Consider the following 19,284-nt stretch of genomic DNA (forward strand, 5'->3'; position numbering starts at 1 on the left):
CTGCTGGGCTACTTCAGACGAGAAGAATGAACAACAACTCCCAAATCATATATTAATCATTAAACTTGGTTGGCATCACAATAGCAAAAGCCTTGAGACTTACAACATGCAACAATCCCTTTTTCCTCCTATCCTATCATGAATCAGAAATCCTTAATTCTGAATCTCTAATTATCAAATCATAATTCTGAATCTCTAATTCTCAAATCATAGTTCTGCATTCTCTTAGCCATCCTCAATTCTGAATCTCTAATCCTTCATCATTTTTCCATCCCCATCTCTGATCTCTGTTTTCATTTAAATAGAGAGAGATCAGAGAGAAGTTACAACAAAGATAATTACAACATGATTGATATTAAAAAATTGGACTGTTTACAACCAATTGATCAACAAGAAAATATATTTACATTTATCTTTCAACAAGAGCAAGGCGAATTTGGCTTTGCAGCTGAGATTTGGAAAATGGCCACACAACAAATCTGAGAAAATCGTGCTCAAAGAACCCTGTGTTTCTCTCAATACAAGTTGAATTTGGGAAAACCATTTTTAGTAAGTTAATTTGGTCCGTTCTGGACAAAATCCATGTTTTGGATTTTCTAGATTCTTCTTCATTTGCTCAGAATCTCAACCGCAAAACTATCACTTCTTATTCCAGCGAATTTCTGAGTTGGCACTTTTAATGATCAAATCTTCAATCTGGAAATTATCTTGGAGGCTAAAAATGGTGAATAATGTTACAACCAATTTACTAAAACTATCATTGATAAAATCATCCATAGTCATCAATTTATTAGAAATAAAGGAGAATAAATAATATTCATCCATAAGAGCATAAATCATTATAAAATAGATTTATATAATAAATTATAATAAATGACATGATAAAGAAGAGTAAAAATAGATAAAATAAGTGTTTAAAAAGTGGTCATATTCACGGCCCAACATACCCCCACACCGAATGTATTGCATGTCCTCATGCAACCCAAAGACAAAACCCATGTGTTAACCAAGCAATAAAAAATTTGTTCATCTCAGCTCATAGAACAAACGAATTCTTCCTCAATTAATGAATATTCAATTTTAGCAATCTTGATAAAGGCATAACAATGAAGTTGTAGCAAAATATGATATAAGTAACGACAACGTTCATTAACCATTTTTCCAAAAACTAAAAACCAACTTTTGTTGAAATGTTGCAAGTAAATTTGTAATATATGAATGCCTCTATGATCCAAAAATCAAATCGTTTTGATGCACAGATCATGAGATATAAACAAAATGGCTGTAGGTGAGAGTGCATGATTTCTGAAATTTTATGAACCAATTTATCTTGAAATTATCTGGGTTTATGTATTTTAATGATACGTCTGTGTTATCCAGAAATCACAAGAATTGAGTTCATAGTTTTTAAAAATATTATGGAAATCAATTTCTGAACTGAAATTGTATGCCTTAAATGAGAAAGAAAATAGAAAACATCCATCATGCGTAGCAATTCCTCCCCTTTTCTGAAAAATTAGCATGCCCTCATGCAATGCTAGAAAACAAATAAAGGTAGTTGCTACCATATGTTGAATGCTATGCTTGGTATAAAACAACATGGAATAAGTGAGGTGTTGAGAATGAATAAGAATAGCAATGGAATATTAATGACATGGTCATAAGAAAGAAATGAATGAAAGCAACACGCCCCCCAAACTGAAAGATGATATGTCTCTAAAAAAATGGGAAGTGGTTAAGATGTGGAATGAATGATGATAAATAATGCTCAAAATGGATTTTTATAAAGTTCTCCTAAATTTGTAATAAATCAGAAAATTATGCTATTTTACCTCAAGTTTTACCTCCAAAAAGAAAAATGTGGAATGGCATATATGGATTGGGATTTGTTGAAGCTGATGTAAGAAGAGTTGGTGCTGAAAGTGATGTAAAAGGTGGAATCCAGGCAAGCACATCATGTGTGAAGAATTGTTCGCGTTCGTGAGTTGCTCGAGCCACTTCTATTAGTTGCAATAATGTGGTCATGCTGCAAATAGTGTTCTGCCCATATGTGTTGTTTTCCTCTAAACAAATCACTATTTTGCATACAATGTTTTTGAATTCATAGTGTTAGTTTTGAATAGCAACAGATTAAGATGCATGCAAAAAAATTTCAATCAGGAAAACTTTTGTATACATGCAATACTAACATTTTGTCAAATCAACAAGTTATGGCAGAGTGCAAGTAATCATATTGCACGTTATCCCATAATGCATACATTCCCCCCTCCAATTGGAAAAGGGATGACCATAAAGCATATGAAAGGTGTTGTGCTGATGGTAAAGCAAGGGAATGAACAATATAACAATAAATGAAGCAGAGTATACATATCAATGATAGGACAGGGAGAGTTATGGTTATAATGAGAGAATGTGTAAAGATAGTTATGAATAAAAGATAGGATGCTTTGGATTGATGATAAGTGATGCAAAAAAGAAAAAGAACAACAATATGCCAAAAAGATGCTTTACTGACGGTATTCTAGCTGAAAATGATGTGATTGACCTAAAAACAATTTCTCATGCGTAAAGGTTCAAAATAGGGAAAAAAATTAAGGAAATAATTTCTCTGATAAAAAGAAAAAATAATAAAAGAGTATTATAGTAATAATTGACGATAAGATATAACTTCAATACCATAAGCAGAGCCTCTGCTACCAGCAGGCGTCCATAGCCTTGGCAGGGTTGATTTTTAACCCATATGAGCGAGGATCCTCAATTTATAAATGGAGAGTTACAGTGTTGTTTTATAGAAGAGATCAGTGTGCTGGCGTGGTAACCAGATAACCACATTGCCATTCACTAGGATGTAGCAAAAGTGATCAGGTCAGCTCGTGATGAGACCTCCTGTTCCAAGGATAATTTGGCTATCCAATGGATCATAACCCTGGTGTGGTGGCCATAATGGGAATGTCACTTTGTTACAACGTTATGAACATGGTAGGTCGGCTTGTAATGAGACCCCCTATCCTCCATCTCCGAACAAAATTTTGTTGTTATTACACATTTTTATGATAAAAAGAGGGAGGCTCAATACTCCTTAAGAACAGGGATGGTGGAAGAAGTTGAACATGTCAATAGAAAAAAATATACCCATAATCTCATTTATTACAGACAGAGAAGATTATAACCAGGAAGGGTGGAACCAGCATGGTATTAAGATGATCAGTCAGTATCATGTACAGCAGAAAACAATATAGTAAAGTGGTATATAAATAATTGTGTCCCTTTTGAAAATAAGCTATCATCAAGGAGCTGTCATGTTAAAGATCATAACGTGAATGATATTAATTCGCTTCAATAGAATCCATAATTCTTGTCCTCATAAAAATAGTGTACTTCATGCCATGAAAGGGAATCAGTAAAATGTGGTTGAGATGAACTAGGAATAATCCCACAAGAGGAAGGAAGGGTTGCTCTCGAAAATATTCCCAAACTGTTGTTTTTTCTTGAAGGAACAACAAAAACACTCAAAAAGTGGTGTTTTGTGTAGGGAATAACAAAGGAAATGCACACCAAAAAGCAAAAATACACACGAAAAGGGGTTGTTCCGTGTATGGAATAGTGAAAAAATGCATGTGAAAAAGTGTTGTTCCTTAAGAAAAACAACAAGAAATGCAAAAATGATGTTCCTTTGAAAAGGAACATAAAAAATGTGAAAGTGCTGTTCCTTTTTTGAAAAGGAACAGCAAAGTGCAGAAGTGTCGTTCCTTTTAAAAAGGAACAACAACACATGATAGTGCAGAAGTGCTGTTCCATTCGAAAAAGAACAACAAAACGTGAAAGTGCAGAAGTGCTGTTTTATTCGAAAAGGAACAACAAAAAGTGAAAGTACAGAAGTGCTGTTCCATTCGAAAAGGAACAGCAAAAAGTGAAAGTGCAGAAGTGCTGTTCCATTTGAAAAGGAACAACAAAACATGAAAGTGCAAAAGTGTGGTTCCATTCGAAAAGGAACAACAAACGTGAAAAAGGAACAGCAAAATGAACCATGGGAAATGAACAATAAAATGAACCGTGGAAAAGGAACAACAAAATGAACCGTGGGAAAGGAACAATAAAATGAACCGTGGAAAAGGAATAGCTGACACAAAAGGTGCTGTTCGTTTGAAAAAGGAACAACAAAACGAAAATGCCGTGCCTTTGAAAAAGGAACCGCAGAAATAACAAAAGTGCACACAAATGATGTCCCTTCAAAAAAGGAACAACAAAATGCACAAGCATAAAATGCAAGCACGCAAAGAATGAATTAGTTGTTCACTGTATTGATGCTTGGATTACAGTTTGAATGAAGTAACACCTGAAACACAAAATATAAGAGAGATCAGAAAAGAAACAACATTTTATTTAAAAACAATATGTAAATAAATAAATTAAGTTACAACAGCTATGATGTTATGTAAAAAAAAAATGATCTCTTCGAAAAAAGTTTTGGCAGCAAAGACATGACATGAATCTTCAAATGGAAATCAATTATTCATTTCTTTTATTATGAATCTGTTGGGTAATGAGTTGGATGAAATTCCTTTGTTTCATTAAAATTTCTTTAAAAAATCACTTGTCCATAAATTGACCTTCTTTTTCTCCTAGGACCTGCAAAAAACGAGTATCTACCTGCAATAAAACATTAAATCATGGAGAAAGAGAGGTGCGCGAGCTCCCCTAATCCAAGAATTATGCAAAAAACTAACAAGTAGTTACTTTGTAGAACAAAGCCACGGAGAAAATAACAAAGTAAGATTTATTTGTCATTTGCGGGAGAGTAGTGGCTAATCATGCTAACCTACAGTGTTTTAGTCACAACTTCTTTGTTTTTCGTCGACATTGAGTGATTCCAAAGCCAGATGAGAGCTAATTCAAAGGTTTATCTCCAGTAGAAATAGGTTTTAAAATTTCAATGATATGATATGTCAATTTTAGTTAGAACAACCTGCATAACATAGTCATTTTCGATTACCCGGCTTCGACCAACAATTGATATTTCAAGCATAAATTTTTCGTTTGATGTCGGATTCAAATGATTCAAATTGGAAATGAAATTAGATTCATTTATTTATCTCAAATAGGAATAGATTTTGAATACATGAAGAATTGATAGGTCAAATACTGTAAGGAACAATCGGAAAGACAGAGTTTTAAGAGTGCTGATTTACGATAGACAGTCAGAATTTTGATCATAACTTCCCCATACGACATCGAAAATGAGTGATTCCAATTTCCTTGTAAACTATATTGATAGGGGAATATACCATAGTAACAGGTTTTAAAAATTCAAACATTTAGGCCTCCAAAAACTGACTGTCCCAACTCTGTTCCTGAGCTGCCCGTTAGACACCCCGTCAATGTTTTGTTTCTAATGTTTTCGTTTCAAATCCAAATTGAGTGATTCAAATCGGTTTGGAAAGTAGACATCAAGGGATACTTGGGGTATAAACAGGTTTTAAAAATATTCACTTTTGGTCCCTCAAAACATGACTGTCCTGACTGTTTTTCTAGAAATTTCATCAAGCCCGCAAGCCAAAAAAAATGATATTCAAGCATTTTTTCAAATTGGTGATAAAAATGAATATGAGTGTTTGTAGAACTATTATTTTCATTATAAATCATCTACACACACAAATGAATTAATTTTTTTTTATCACCGATGTTGATTTCCACAGCGTGTTGCAACAAAAACAACAACTAATTTTACAAAAATAATAAAAAAAATGTGTTTGTTTTATTTCTTTATTTATTTTATTTTTTCCACTATCCTACTCTTTTTTGAGAATCGAATATGTTTATGTATAAGAGTATTTCCAGTGGAACCATTTTAGAAATAAGGCCTCTAGTATGTACATACCCAAATTTGAAAAATGCATGTTGATAAAAATTAGGGTATGAGAAGCCAACTTCCCTTGAAAAAATGTTGTCAAAATTTGTTGAAGTATGGAGTGATGCTGCAAACAAGTGATGGAGTGGAACCAATATTCAATATATCCTTTACTTTCTTGATTTCCCATAGCCATTATATCATGAAGTTTTTGAGCTTTTAAAATGGTTTGTTGATGCAAACTAAAAGAAACTTCATTTTTTTCCATAACTTCGACAATTTTTGAATTTGAAACATTCTAAATCTCATTGTAAGTTTTTTCAAATGGCGCATGTGAGATAGAATGGGTGGGAAGGGTGGGTAAATTTTGCAATTCAACATTGTAAGCATGTTGTACTGGTTTATTGTGGTGAGGGTGTGGAATTAGTTGAGCAGGAAATTCAAAAGTAGAAACGTTGGGCAGTTTCTTACCATAACAGAAGATGTTCTTCTTGTGTTTCTTCGAAGCTCCTTCTTCCAATGTTCCTGTCAATTAGTTAGTGAAATGGGTGGTGCTTACATCACCAATTGAGTGAAATCATGTGATTCATTTTTCAAATTTTCTATTTTTTTCCTAGTCATTCACACAAAAATTCAAACATCTATTTCTACTCTAAGTTCTTTAACAATCCTGCTGGAAAGTGGGCGGGGGAGCAGGGCTTCTACATGTTCCGTATGTAGGTTCTTACCTTCCGTTTTTAATACTCAATTCTCTCCTAGCATGCACTCATTAGATGCACACTACTCTTTAGAAATGACTACACTCTCCCTGGCAACGACGCCAAAATGTCGAGAGATAAAAATGTGTCTTTTTAACTCCTAATTACCTTCACATTAACTGTCAACCCAGGGACGAATTTTTATTTCAAGAGTGTACTCAGTCTGAGGCGGCTATTTACTCAAGAGTAATGTTATGAAAGATGTAGTACAGTGCTCAAAATACAAGAGTAAACAGATGCTCAAAATGAGATCTACTTACAGCAAAGCACTTTAAGACTTAAATCATGCATTCAGAAAACTACAGCAAATGATCAGTCAAGGGTACAGTAACAGTAACTCATCCCTTTGTAAACTGATGTAGCTGAAGATAATCAAGGAACAGATCATCAATCTGGGAACTAGACAACAAATGTCAATGCCCACTACAGTTTCAGATCATTCTTCACACCAAAGCAAAGATAATGCAAATAACAGGAAATGAAACAACAACTAGGAAATATAACTACAACTAATTCTTATAAACAACACCACCTTAATCTACAAAAATAAGTTCAGCAAGTGTATCCTACAGATATCAGATATCAATCTTTACTCTAAGAATAAATCGGACAGCACACGGAAATAGAACAGAGACTAATTAGCAACAGCACTTAGAGCCAAAAAACCAAGATGAATAACACACGCGGCACACCTTAGTATTGAGAGAAATAGTAATCTGACCTCGGTACCACAAATATCAATCTCAGTTGTAAATAAGAACGATTGTAATTTGTAATGGAACAACAATGTCAGTTGAACAACAATCGCGATTAAGTGTAAACCATAGATGAATATAGTAATACCAACTTATGAAGGTCACAACACGGTTACGCTGTAATTGAACAGTAATAACATTTTGTAAGGATCAACAACGTTATATCAATGATTAAAAGAACAACAATGCGTTACCAAGTCTAGATGAATCAATACGACATTCTTGGCATCGAGAACGATATTACTCAGTTGAACATAAATCGAATATAACAGAACCGTGATGTAAAATAACAAAACACATCAGATTACCGAACAAAACTGATAATGAAAACCACGCATGAACTACAGATATAATATACAGCAGCAGCACAATCCACCAGAGGCTGGGCCCTTAGCCGCCAGCGGATGCTGCTGGGCTACTTCAGACGAGAAGAATGAACAACAACTCCCAAATCATATATTAATCATTAAACTTGGTTGGCATCATAATAGCAAAAGCCTTGAGAATTACAACATGAAACAATCCCTTTTTCCTCCTATCCTATCATGAATCAGGAATCCTTAATTCTGAATCTCTAATTCTCAAATCATAATTCTGAATCTCTAATTCTCAAATCATAGTTCTGCATTCTCTTAGCCATCTTCAATTTTGAATCTCTAATCCTTCATCATTTTTCCATCCCCATCTCTGATCTCTGTTTTCATTTAAATAGAGAGGGATCAGAGAGAAGTTACAATAGAGATAATTACAACATGATTTATATTACAAAATTGGATTGTTTCCAACCAATTGATCAACAAGAAAATATATTTCCATTCATCTTTCAACAAGAGCAAGGCGAATTTGGTTTTGCAGCTGAGATTTGGAAAACGGCCACACAACAAATCTGAGAAAATCGTGCTCAATAAAGTTAATTTGGTCCATTCTGGACAAAACCCATGTTCTGAATTTTCCAGATTCTTCTTCATTTACTCAGAATTTCAACCACAAAAATGTCACTTCTTTTTCCAACGAATTTCTGAGTTGGCACTTTTAATGATCAAATCTTCAATCTGTAAATTATCTTGGAGACTAAAAATGGTGAATAATGTTACAACCAATTTACTAAAACTATCATTGATAAAATCATGCATAATCATCAATTTATTAGAAATAAAGGAGAATAAATAATATTCATCCATAAGAGCATAAATCATTATAAAATAGCCTTATATAATAAATTATAATAAATGACATGATAAAGAAGAGTAAAAATGGATAAAATAAGTGTTTAAAAAGTGGTCGTATTCACGGCCCAACACCCTCATCTTTCTTTTCTTCCTCCATGGGAAGTTGTCAAGATCGACGAGGCCGGTCATGCACAGGTTCAACTAGTTTGAGCCCTAACTCCTTATACCTCGACCACGTAAATTAGCTCAGGCGATGATAGCTTATCTCTTAGAAGGGATGTGGTGGCTACATTCCTTATGAACTATTTTAAAATGAGGATCGAAGGCCTATTTATTATTGAGAAACAATGGAAAACCATAAACATTCAAAAACCTAACCTTAGGAGATGAAGCGCCAAAATTATGTGGGCCTCGTTGGGGTAAATTGGCACATCAACTTCTCGGGGTCGTAACTTTGGCATACCATCTCTGGTTGATGTGTACAATACCTTGTTATAACTATCTATTCGAGGACTAAAAATTTTAACTACAAACCCCCATCACAATCAACTAGTTTTTATGTTTTCCAAAAAAACAAATTTAGGGCTTCAAAATGGCTCCGAAAGTTCACGACCCAAAAAACTGCCAAAAATAGTAATTGTGCTACAATTAAGGAAACTAAAAGAAACGATGGTGGGGGTCTAGGTGGAATAAGTGGGTGGCCGCCAATATCCACCTAGATCATTCCTCCGCACTTAGGAAGCAATGGTCCCCATTATGTTGAGTGCCTCCACGAGATGGGGAAACTTATGCTGAAATTGGTTTCTAGTGAGCCACTTGCCTTGGTGCCAGAGTTGGTCATATTTGACAACCTGATACAGTTGGATATTATATTGGTGAGTGTTCTTGATCTACATGTCCATTATCTAATCAGTTGTGGTCTGTTCCATGCAATTTGGGTTTAACTCTATTGGTGTGAGTTTTTATGCAATGTCTTGTAGAAATTAGGCTGTATATTTAAAATTTCTCATGAAGTTCTAATCAAAATCACAAGACAAAAACCTACTCTACTACTCTGAGGACATTAATTCAAAATTTAGACAAAAATCCCAGACATGAAAGAAGAAATAAAACACATGCAACAAGCATTTTTTCTAGGCAAATCTATATGCTAAAAACCCCAATGTTTGCTTGCATTAATCAAATGAAGAGATGTATTACAAATTCTTTTCTCAATTGAGCACACCCTACAAGTTCATAACCTAGCTGTCTACTCACTAAAGGCCTCTGACCCAGACTTAGTCAATTTTTTTCCTTAGCTTGATCTCCTATTTCCTTGCACTGTTCCTTGAGGAATTAGGCCCCTATTATTTAGGAAATTCCTCTAATTGAATTGCACAATTCCTTAGGTTGATCATCTGACTGCATGCAACACTTGTACACTCAAGACTAGTCTACAACTGATGTTACACTGCCTTGGAATCTCCACCTCAACTAGGTAACTCAAATTCTCTGAATGCACTATCTATTTTGGTTTGTTTGATTAGTTAACTGGCTGATCACTGAGTTGGACTAAAGTCTCACTACTTAACTGACCTTCCACTAGTTCCTCCAAAAGTTGGAACTAGTTTAATTGAAGACAACCTGAGATTACTGACCTTGATTGCAAAAATTAACAATCACGCATGCTGAACCAAACTCTAACTCCTCCAACTCAAATTTACTGAGTAAACTGGGTGACACAAGTCATGTCACACAACTTAACATCATCCAAGTTGTTTGCTATTGTGGAAATTCAAATTTTCTCCATTTAATCAAGACAAAATCAAATTGAGAATTTCTTGTTGCATTTTTAAACCGCCCCTATCCTACACCCGTGGAACTCAAACTTCCCTCTTACCAAGGCCTTTGTTAAAATATTAGCATCTTGTTCCTCTATCGGAATGTACAGCAACAACATTATCTGCTTCTACACACAATCCCATAAATGGTGATACCAGATATCTATGTGCTTGGATCAATCGTGAAAAAAGGATTTGCAGAGAGCTTGATGCAACTCTGATTATCACAGTAGATCACAATTGGATCCACCAATTGACCAAACAATCCAATGAGTATCTTTCTCATCCAAATTGCCTCACATGTTGCTTGACTGGCAACCATGTATTCTGCTTCTGCTGAGCTGAGTGCCACATATCTTTGCTTCATGTTGTACCAAGAAATCGATGTGGACCCAACATTGAAAATTCCACTTGATGTACTATTTCGGTATGATGGACTCCTTACCCAATCTCCATCTGTGAAGCTACATAACTTCACTCCCTCTATTCATCTGTATCGTAGTCCAAACGAGGTAGTGCCTCTGAGGTACCATAGAACATGTTTAGTTTCCCTCCAAAATAATTGGTTGCCCTAACCATAGCTTGGCTCAACTAGTTAACTACATAGCACATATCTATTCATGTGTTCAGAAGATACATTAGTGAACCCATCAACTGTCGTAAACAATAGCATCCACTTCCTTATTTGGAGTGGCATCCTCCTTCCTTGAGTTGGTCACCAGAGGTGTCTGTTGAAAATGCAACAAGATGATGGAGCTTAGTGGAAAGGAGTCGCCTTCACTAAGTGGGCTCGCAAGCTATTTTTGGCGCAAAGTCTATTTTTAGACTATGTCTATTTTTAGACATATGGATCATGGTCTATGAGTTGCAGGATGCTATTTGTGGATGATTGGTCATGTTGGTAAAAATAGATGGACTTCTATTTTTAGACATATGGGCGAAGTCTATTTTTAGACCGCCAGGCTAAAAATAGAACAGTCGAATATTATTAGCTCTTAATAATATTTGGACTATAAACATTATCTTATCCTCTTGGAGCACTTCAGTTTGAGCTACAGATGTGGCACATGTAGCTGTCAGAAGGAAATACACTTTTCTTATGGGTCAGTTGAGCTATTGCATGATGGACTTCAGTTAGAACTCATGTGGTTGAGTTTGGTGGAGTTGATTGTGGAGTTGATGGAGTTGTGTTCAGTTTGACTTGGTTAAACTAGTTGTATTTAGTCTAACTGCAAATACACTAGTGATGAGTGATGTGAATTAATTGTTAAATTAATTCAATAATTATTAACTCATAAAGAAACTAAAGAATACATCAGTTAACTCAGTGCATGGACAGTTCAGTGGAGACAGGTGTTAGAGGTTGAGATTGCTATCAGTTGTGACTATAGTTGTGCATGAGATCTTGCACAATCAGTGGGATTGAGTAATGCCAATGAGGATTGCGTGGTTCAGCCAAGGAAATATGAGTTTGCTTCAGCCATTCATCATTATTCTCATGCAAGATTGCGCAGTAGAGGCAGGCAAGTATTGGAGGAGATTTGAACCTGTGATTGATTCAGATCTGAGCTAGTTTGTGTGTAACAGGTGGAGATAGTACTGAGTACTTGCGAGGAGTATTGTACTATGTATTGTTACATGTTCTCAATCAATATAATACACAGATAGTTTGGGGTTTTCAGCTGTATGCTTTCCCCGTGATATACTGTGTTGATATATGTGATTGATGCTTTAATGTGCGCATGCGATTGTTTCTGAATACTGCAAAATTGATGATCAACGAAGAGGAGGTTATGTATTATGCATGCATTCCGCAATAGTGTATAATCAGGATAATCTTTGTGAATAAGTGTCATATTATTCAAAATTTCTACATGGTATCGGAGCAGAGTTGATCATCAGATATATTATTCAGAAAGTGTTTACATTTTATTTCTTCAGGCAGAGTCTGTAATCGGGCCAGGTAGCCTCTGGATTCATCCTTCTTTTGGAAGGTGAGATATCCAGTAAAAGCCCATACAATCAATCTCTGTACGAGAAATACTTTGTTCTCACGAATTTTAGATCAGAAGCGGTTGAGTTTTGAGCTGGTGGAATTTGAATTTGCAGCAGTGTTTTCTTGGTGTCAAAGTTAAAATGTCTTTCAACAGATTGCGATTGGAGTATGCTCTTGAGGGCAGCTCGAATTATATTGCATGGAAAGATAGGATGGGGGCGGTGTTAGATGACAATGGGCTGAAGGAGTTCATAGAGGCTGAGGTCCCAAAGCCTACTGATATTTCTCAAGTTGAGGCTTGGGAAAAGAAGACAACAAAGTGTCGAAGGATTCTGTTGGAGGGCGTGAAGGATCACATTGTGTCCAGCCTGCATGGAAAGGCTTCTCCATACTTGATGTGGAAAGCGTTGACAGATCTATTCCAAAGCAAGAGCAACCAGAGGAAGTTGGTGCTCAAGGATAGACTCAGAAACATTAAGTGTGAGAATGGAGACAGTATGACCAGGTATCTCATGAAGTTCACCCAATGCCGGGATGAGCTGGGAAGTGTGGGTGTGACTGTCGATGATGAGGACTTGGTGAGCTTGGCTCTCCTTGGTCTTCCGAAGAGTTGGCATTCCTATCAGGACTCTGTCAATGGTCAGGAGAAATTGCCAAGATGGGAGAGACTTTGGTTAGATCTTGTGCAAGAGGAGATCAGGTGGAATACCAGGGATGGATCTTCATCAAAGGCATCTGATGAAGAAAATTGTGCTTTGGCTGCCAAAGCAAAGAAGGGGAAGGAGAAGGCTTCTCTTTCCGAATCTAGTTCTTCCAATGATGGGAATAAGGTTGACAAATAGAAAGTGCGATGCTTTCGTTGTCATGAGGTGGGCCATTATGCTGCAAATTGTCCATGGAGGAAATCCAAGAAGGGATCCGGGGAAGGATTTGAAGGTGAGGCACTTGGTTCACAGTTTGAGTTGGATTTCACACTATTCGCATGCATGGTTTCATCCATGGTGGGAAGTGGTTGGCTTCTTGACAGTGGAGCTTCTTTCCACATGACTGGTGACAAGAGTTTGTTTAGGACTTTAGAGGAGAAAGATCTCCAGATACTCATAGCGATGGTTAATGATGAGAAGTATAGTGTCTCAGGTGTAGGCACGGTTATTTTTTAGAGGGAGCATCGAGCTCGCCTTACCTTGACCGATGTCAAGTATGTACCAAGACTGGAGAGAAACTTGGTGTCGATCACGATGTTGGAAGACGGACGCTATGATGTAGTCTTCAGTAAGGGAAAGGTTTTCCTTAGACACATCATCACCAGATAGGTGAAGCAGATTGGTTCATAGGTCAAGAACTTGTATGCTCTTGAGGTTCAATATGCATGCAAAGCCTTGAGCAGCGAGGCAACCGATGGAGACTTGGTGGATGAGAGGGAGCGTATATTACCACTCAACATGCAGAGCTAGAAGAAGTCTCAGACGATTGTGGAGGAGCCACAATTGGTGCAGCAGATTCAGGAGGTTGTGGAGCAGCCACAATAAGGGAAGCTGAGAGGAGATCGAGTAGAGACATCTACTCATGCAGAGACCTCTAGTAGGGGGAAACTTCGAGCCAGGTGGGCTGAGGGATCGCATGCAACCATACCTCCAGGTAGGAGGTGGGGTGATGTGGATTGATCGTCCCAAGGAGGAGGGGTAGGATACTTGAGGTACCCAACCTCTTGGATGAGATCTTGCTACAGGAGCCCCGATGTGGAGTAGCAGGAACTGACTGATTGGTTAGAGACAGATGCGGATGGAGCGGCAGAGAAAGCGACAGTGTAGGGAATCCCAGGACAGCGCATAGCTAGTAGGCTGCAACAATGAGAGAGGCACAAGTGTTTTGCACAGTTATAGGTGGCACAGAGAAGTGTGCAATGGTGCGATATGCATGGAGATGTTGCAGTAGTGTAGATGTCAGGGAGGGAGCACTTGTCAGCAGCAGGTAGAGCTTCAGCATCAGAGTATGTTCCAGTGTTGTTGGAGCAAGTGGATCGGGAAAATGTGTTGCATGCAGAACATTACAGAGGTAGGATAGGGGTTGCAGATAATCCATATCTTGTTGAGAGGGAGTGTTGAAAATGCAACAAGATGATGGAGCTTAGTGGAAAAGAGTCGCCTTCACTAAGTGGATCCGCAGGCTATTTTTGGCGCAAAGTCTATTTTTAGACATGGATCATGGTCTATGAGTTGCAGGATGCTATTTGTGGATGATTGGTCATGTTGGTAAAAATAGATGGACTTCTATTTTTAGACATATGGGCGGAGTCTATTTTTAGACTGCCAGGCTAAAAATAGAACAGTCGAATATTATTAGCTCTTAATAATATTTGGACTATAAACATTATATTATCCTCTTGGAGCACTTCAGTTTGAGCTACAGATGTGGAACATGCAACTGTCAGAAGGAAATATGCTTTTCTTATGGGTCAGTTGAGCTATTGCATGATGGACTTCAGTTAGAACTCATGTGGTTGAGTTTGGGGGAGTTGATTGTGGAGTTGATGGAGTTGTGTTCAGTTTGACTTGGTTAAACTAGTTGTATTTAGTCTAACTGCAAATACACTAATGATGAGTGATGTGAATTAATTGTTAAATTAATTCACTAATTATTAACTCATAAAGCAACTAAAGAATACATTAGTTAACTCAGTGCATGGACAGTTCAGTGGAGATAGGTGTTAGAGGTTGAGATTGCTATCAGTTGTGACTATAGTTGTGCATGAGATCTTGCACAATCAGTGGTATTGAGTAATGCCAATGAGGATTGCGTGGTTCAGCCAAGGAAATATGAGTTTTCTTTAGCCATTCATCATGATTCTCATGCAGGATTGCGCAGTAGAGACAGGCAAGCAGTGGAGGAGATTTGAACCTGTGATCGATTCAGATTTGAGCTAGTTTGTGTGTAACAGGTGGAGATAGTACTGAGTACTTGCGAGGAGTATTGTACTATGTATTGTTACATGTTCTCAATCAATATAATATATAGATAGTTGGGGGTTTTCAGTTGTATGCTTTCCCCGTGATATACTGTGTTGATATGTGTGATTGATGCTTCAATGTGCGCATGCGATTGTTTCTGAATACTACAAAATTGATGATCAACGAAGAGGAGGTTATGTATTATGCATGCATTTCACAATAGTGTATAATCAGGATAATCTCTGTGAATAAGTGTTATATTATTCAAAATTTCTATAGTGTCCCCATGGGTTTGAATCTCTCCATGTGAAATCTCTGAAGTATCTTGTTGGCATACTTTCCGAAGAGGCTCATCAATAGGTATATTATATGAGTCACAATGCCATCCTCCAACTTATTAAATTATTTTTTTCTCACATTTATCTACAAATTTTGTTATATTATGCTTAGCATGAGGAGTAAAAGATGTGTTGCTATGTCATGTGGCCTAATGTGTGTTAAATGTAAGAATTGGAGCAATTTTGAGTTAATTTGAGTGCAGGAACTCGGAGTAGACAACAAGAGAGATTCTAGGAGGATGTCCACCTCCTTAACTCCTCCAATCAATTGAAGATACCCACTCTTTCTCTCATTGGCAGCCAAGTAGGTTGAGTTCATTGGTAGCCGAGCCAATGCAAGTCAAGGAAGATCTAGATCCACCTATTCTCGAGTTAGGGAGACAAATATCCCTATTTTCTAGGGAGTTATTGGTAGCTCCCTTTTTTATAAATAAACATGCTAAGGAACTCATTAGGATTCAAAGTTTTATTATAGGTAAGAGGCCATTGAGCTGAAGAACTTGTGATTGTTATTTTGATGATGTATTTGAAATTTTTGGAATGATAATGAGAAGCTTTGTTTTGATCCAACATTGACTTGATTCAGAGGGCTAAAGCTCTTGGGTTAGGGACCAATCCTAGTAGCCTAAGTCCCTCTCATGTATTTGTATTTATTTTAGCATAGAGTGTTGATTCGTGCTGCAGTTCAGTAGAGTAACATTCATCAAAAATTCTGTGACTGTGATCCCTATCGCATATCCCTCATGGGAGCATGATTAGAGGACCCCACCATCACAACCCAAAAACAGAGTGTGATTTCTTGTTTATTGGATAGATCAAGTTCTTGGAATTAGTTAGATAGTTTTTTTATGATTTCTTGGAAAGGTTTACATTTGGTATTTTTCTTCTCATGTGATTGTTGTAGCTTAGAAGGTATTTCATGACATAGATCAAGTTCTTAGCATGAGTTAGATAGTTTTCCAAATTCAATTCATCTTTTCCACCTTTACTTGTAATATTTTGCAAATGAAAAGAGGAATAGGTGCATGTGTTGTTGCAGGGCTGTTAGGTCTACAGGCAAGGGAACCTTTCACCAACTCCATCTAGGACTTCTCCATCCTATTTTGATGCATGCCAACCCATGTTCTTGATCTCTGTTTTTCGATCACCATGAGCAACCATCTTAGCCCAAATCTAGCCTTCTTGAAGTGTTGAGCTTGGTTAGGGGTGTTGATCACCTTCCCTACATTCGCCACAAGCATCATCCAACTTCCCATCATGTAAACCCATCATTATTACCCTCCAAACCCTCTTGGCCAACTTCTTGTAGCATTTCATGACTTCTTGTAGCAGTACAGGAATCCTGTAGCAACATTCGGGCATGTAACAACTTGTTTTGACCTGCAATGATAGCATATCTTAGATTAGGAGTAGGTTTACCCCTCAACTTGGACTCCATGACTAGAAGTACCACCTAGATCATTCCCTTCATTCCTTTTCCATTCCTACAAGATCAAATAGCATTAGTTCTTTCATTATGAATTTGGAAATTAGAACTTTACTTAATTTGTAAGTGCAAATTAGTTAAAGAATTCATGCATTCTTGAGTTGTGAATTGGTAGGATAGTCTTCTTTTTTCAAGAAGCCCTGATAGCTAGATGATTGATGGAAAATTAGAGTAGTTTCCTTTCTACAGATTAGCATAAGTCTTGTGTTCTTTCATAGCATTTACAAGTTGACATCATTTACAAGTTTGAGTTGAAAAGCATTTACTTTCTCTACACTAGGACTAGCCTTCACATTCTTCTTTCAGTAGTTAATCTCCTTTGAGTTTAGTAGAAGAATGGTCTTGGAACCCTAATGATCAAGTGACCTAGTTGAGGGTGGCATGAGTAGAATGCATATACTATGTATATAGCACTATCACCTCAAAGTTTGTATGAAAACCCAGGTTGATAAGTAAAGTTGAAGAGCCTCTGGAAGTTGCAACACTCTTGGTGCAATACCAGGGCTCACCATATTTTTGGCACCGTTGCCGAGGAGGTGTCTAGGTAGATGTTATTTCTGATTTCCTTTCTATTTTGCATTTAGTAGGTATATGTTAGATCTGATTTCCTTTCTGTTTTGCATTTAGTTTTGAAAAAAATAACATAAAAAGGAAAAAAATTATTTCATGCCTTGTAGGAGTAGAGACACTTTAGGAAAATTCTTGATAAATACCCCCACTCCATCAAACAATCAACCTTCACTCTTCTTCGGTGATTGTCAACTTCCCTCTCTAACTACAGGGGAGTTAGAAGACCCCTTAGGTGAACAACCTGAGATCTTTGAAGAACCTATTGGGGAAGAAGAAGAAGAAGAAGAAGCCATTCCACATACCCACACCATGGATGAAAGAAAATTTAATGGGGATGTTTTTCCCATGAGAGAAACTAATGGAGATTCTAGGATGAAGAATATAAGCCCTTCTTCCCTTCCTCACTTCCATGGCTTAACCTCAGAGGACCTTGATACTTTTTTGTTTGAGTTTGATGTTGTCTGTAGGACTTATGATTATACCACTGATGACCAAAAGCTAAAGTTGTTCCCATCCACCCTTAAGGATGCAACCTTGTGCTGGTTCATGGGTCTACCCGAGGATAACATCACTCCCTGGGCTCAAATGCAAAAATCCTTTAACAACAAGTATATTGACTATTTTAGGTATAAATACACCAAAGAGAAAATCTTTAGAATGAATTTTGGACCTGATGAATCCCTAGAAGACTTTGAGTAAATATTTTAGCTCAGTTATAGGAGAGACATGTGCACCCTTGATCCTGAATCACACAAGTTAGTCCTTCTTAGAGGAATCAGGGAGGGCAAACTGGAAACCCTAAACATGATTTCTGGGGGATACATTTATCAATTACCCTATGAAAGCATCAAGACAATATCAAAAACCATTTTAGGGATTCTAGGAAGAAAGGTAGGTCTAGTCAAGCTTTGGCCAGTTCCTCTTTCTCCACAACATCCATCAAGAACGAAATTGGAAACATGTTGGAGGATGTGAAATGTTGCATACATTTTCTCTGCAAATGGACACCATGTAGATCAAGAGGATACAAGAGGAAGCAAAGAGAGCCTTAGCTATATTTTTCCTTAAATACACTAGAAGGCATCCAAAAAATGAATGTCCATTAAATGTTATAGAGGTTTGCTCAGTATGTGAGGAGAACCATGCCACATATAAGTGTCCTTCTTTTCTTGGATTAAAAGTTGTATACCAAGGGGATGAAGGTGGGGCCGAATAACTCTATTTGATCAATCAAAGGAGGCCTCAAGGACCTTGACAATACTAGTAGGGCAAGCAAGGTGCATCCTAATCCTATTACCATCCCATCTAAAATGCACCCTTGCCACCTTGGTACTCTTCCACTCATCATTCATGGTCCACACATTCTCCTTGGCCTTATGCACCTCAGTATCCTCCCCAAACTGTCAATCAAACATTTAAGCCATATTCTGCTACACATCCTCAGTGGAATAACCCATCATAAGGTTGGAGGCCTCAACTCAACCAACCTCCTGCTTTACTGCCTCCACCTCCATCTCAACCACAACGCATTCATCTTGCTCCTCCCAAGAAACCTCAGATGCCTGCACAACCAAATCCGAACCCGAATAGCAAGAA

Source organism: Pinus tabuliformis, chromosome 2_1 (genome assembly GCF_031772625.1).
Source record: "Pinus tabuliformis cultivar Carrire ecotype Pingquan chromosome 2_1, CPIR1, whole genome shotgun sequence".
Classification (NCBI taxonomy): Eukaryota; Viridiplantae; Streptophyta; class Pinopsida; order Pinales; family Pinaceae; genus Pinus; species Pinus tabuliformis.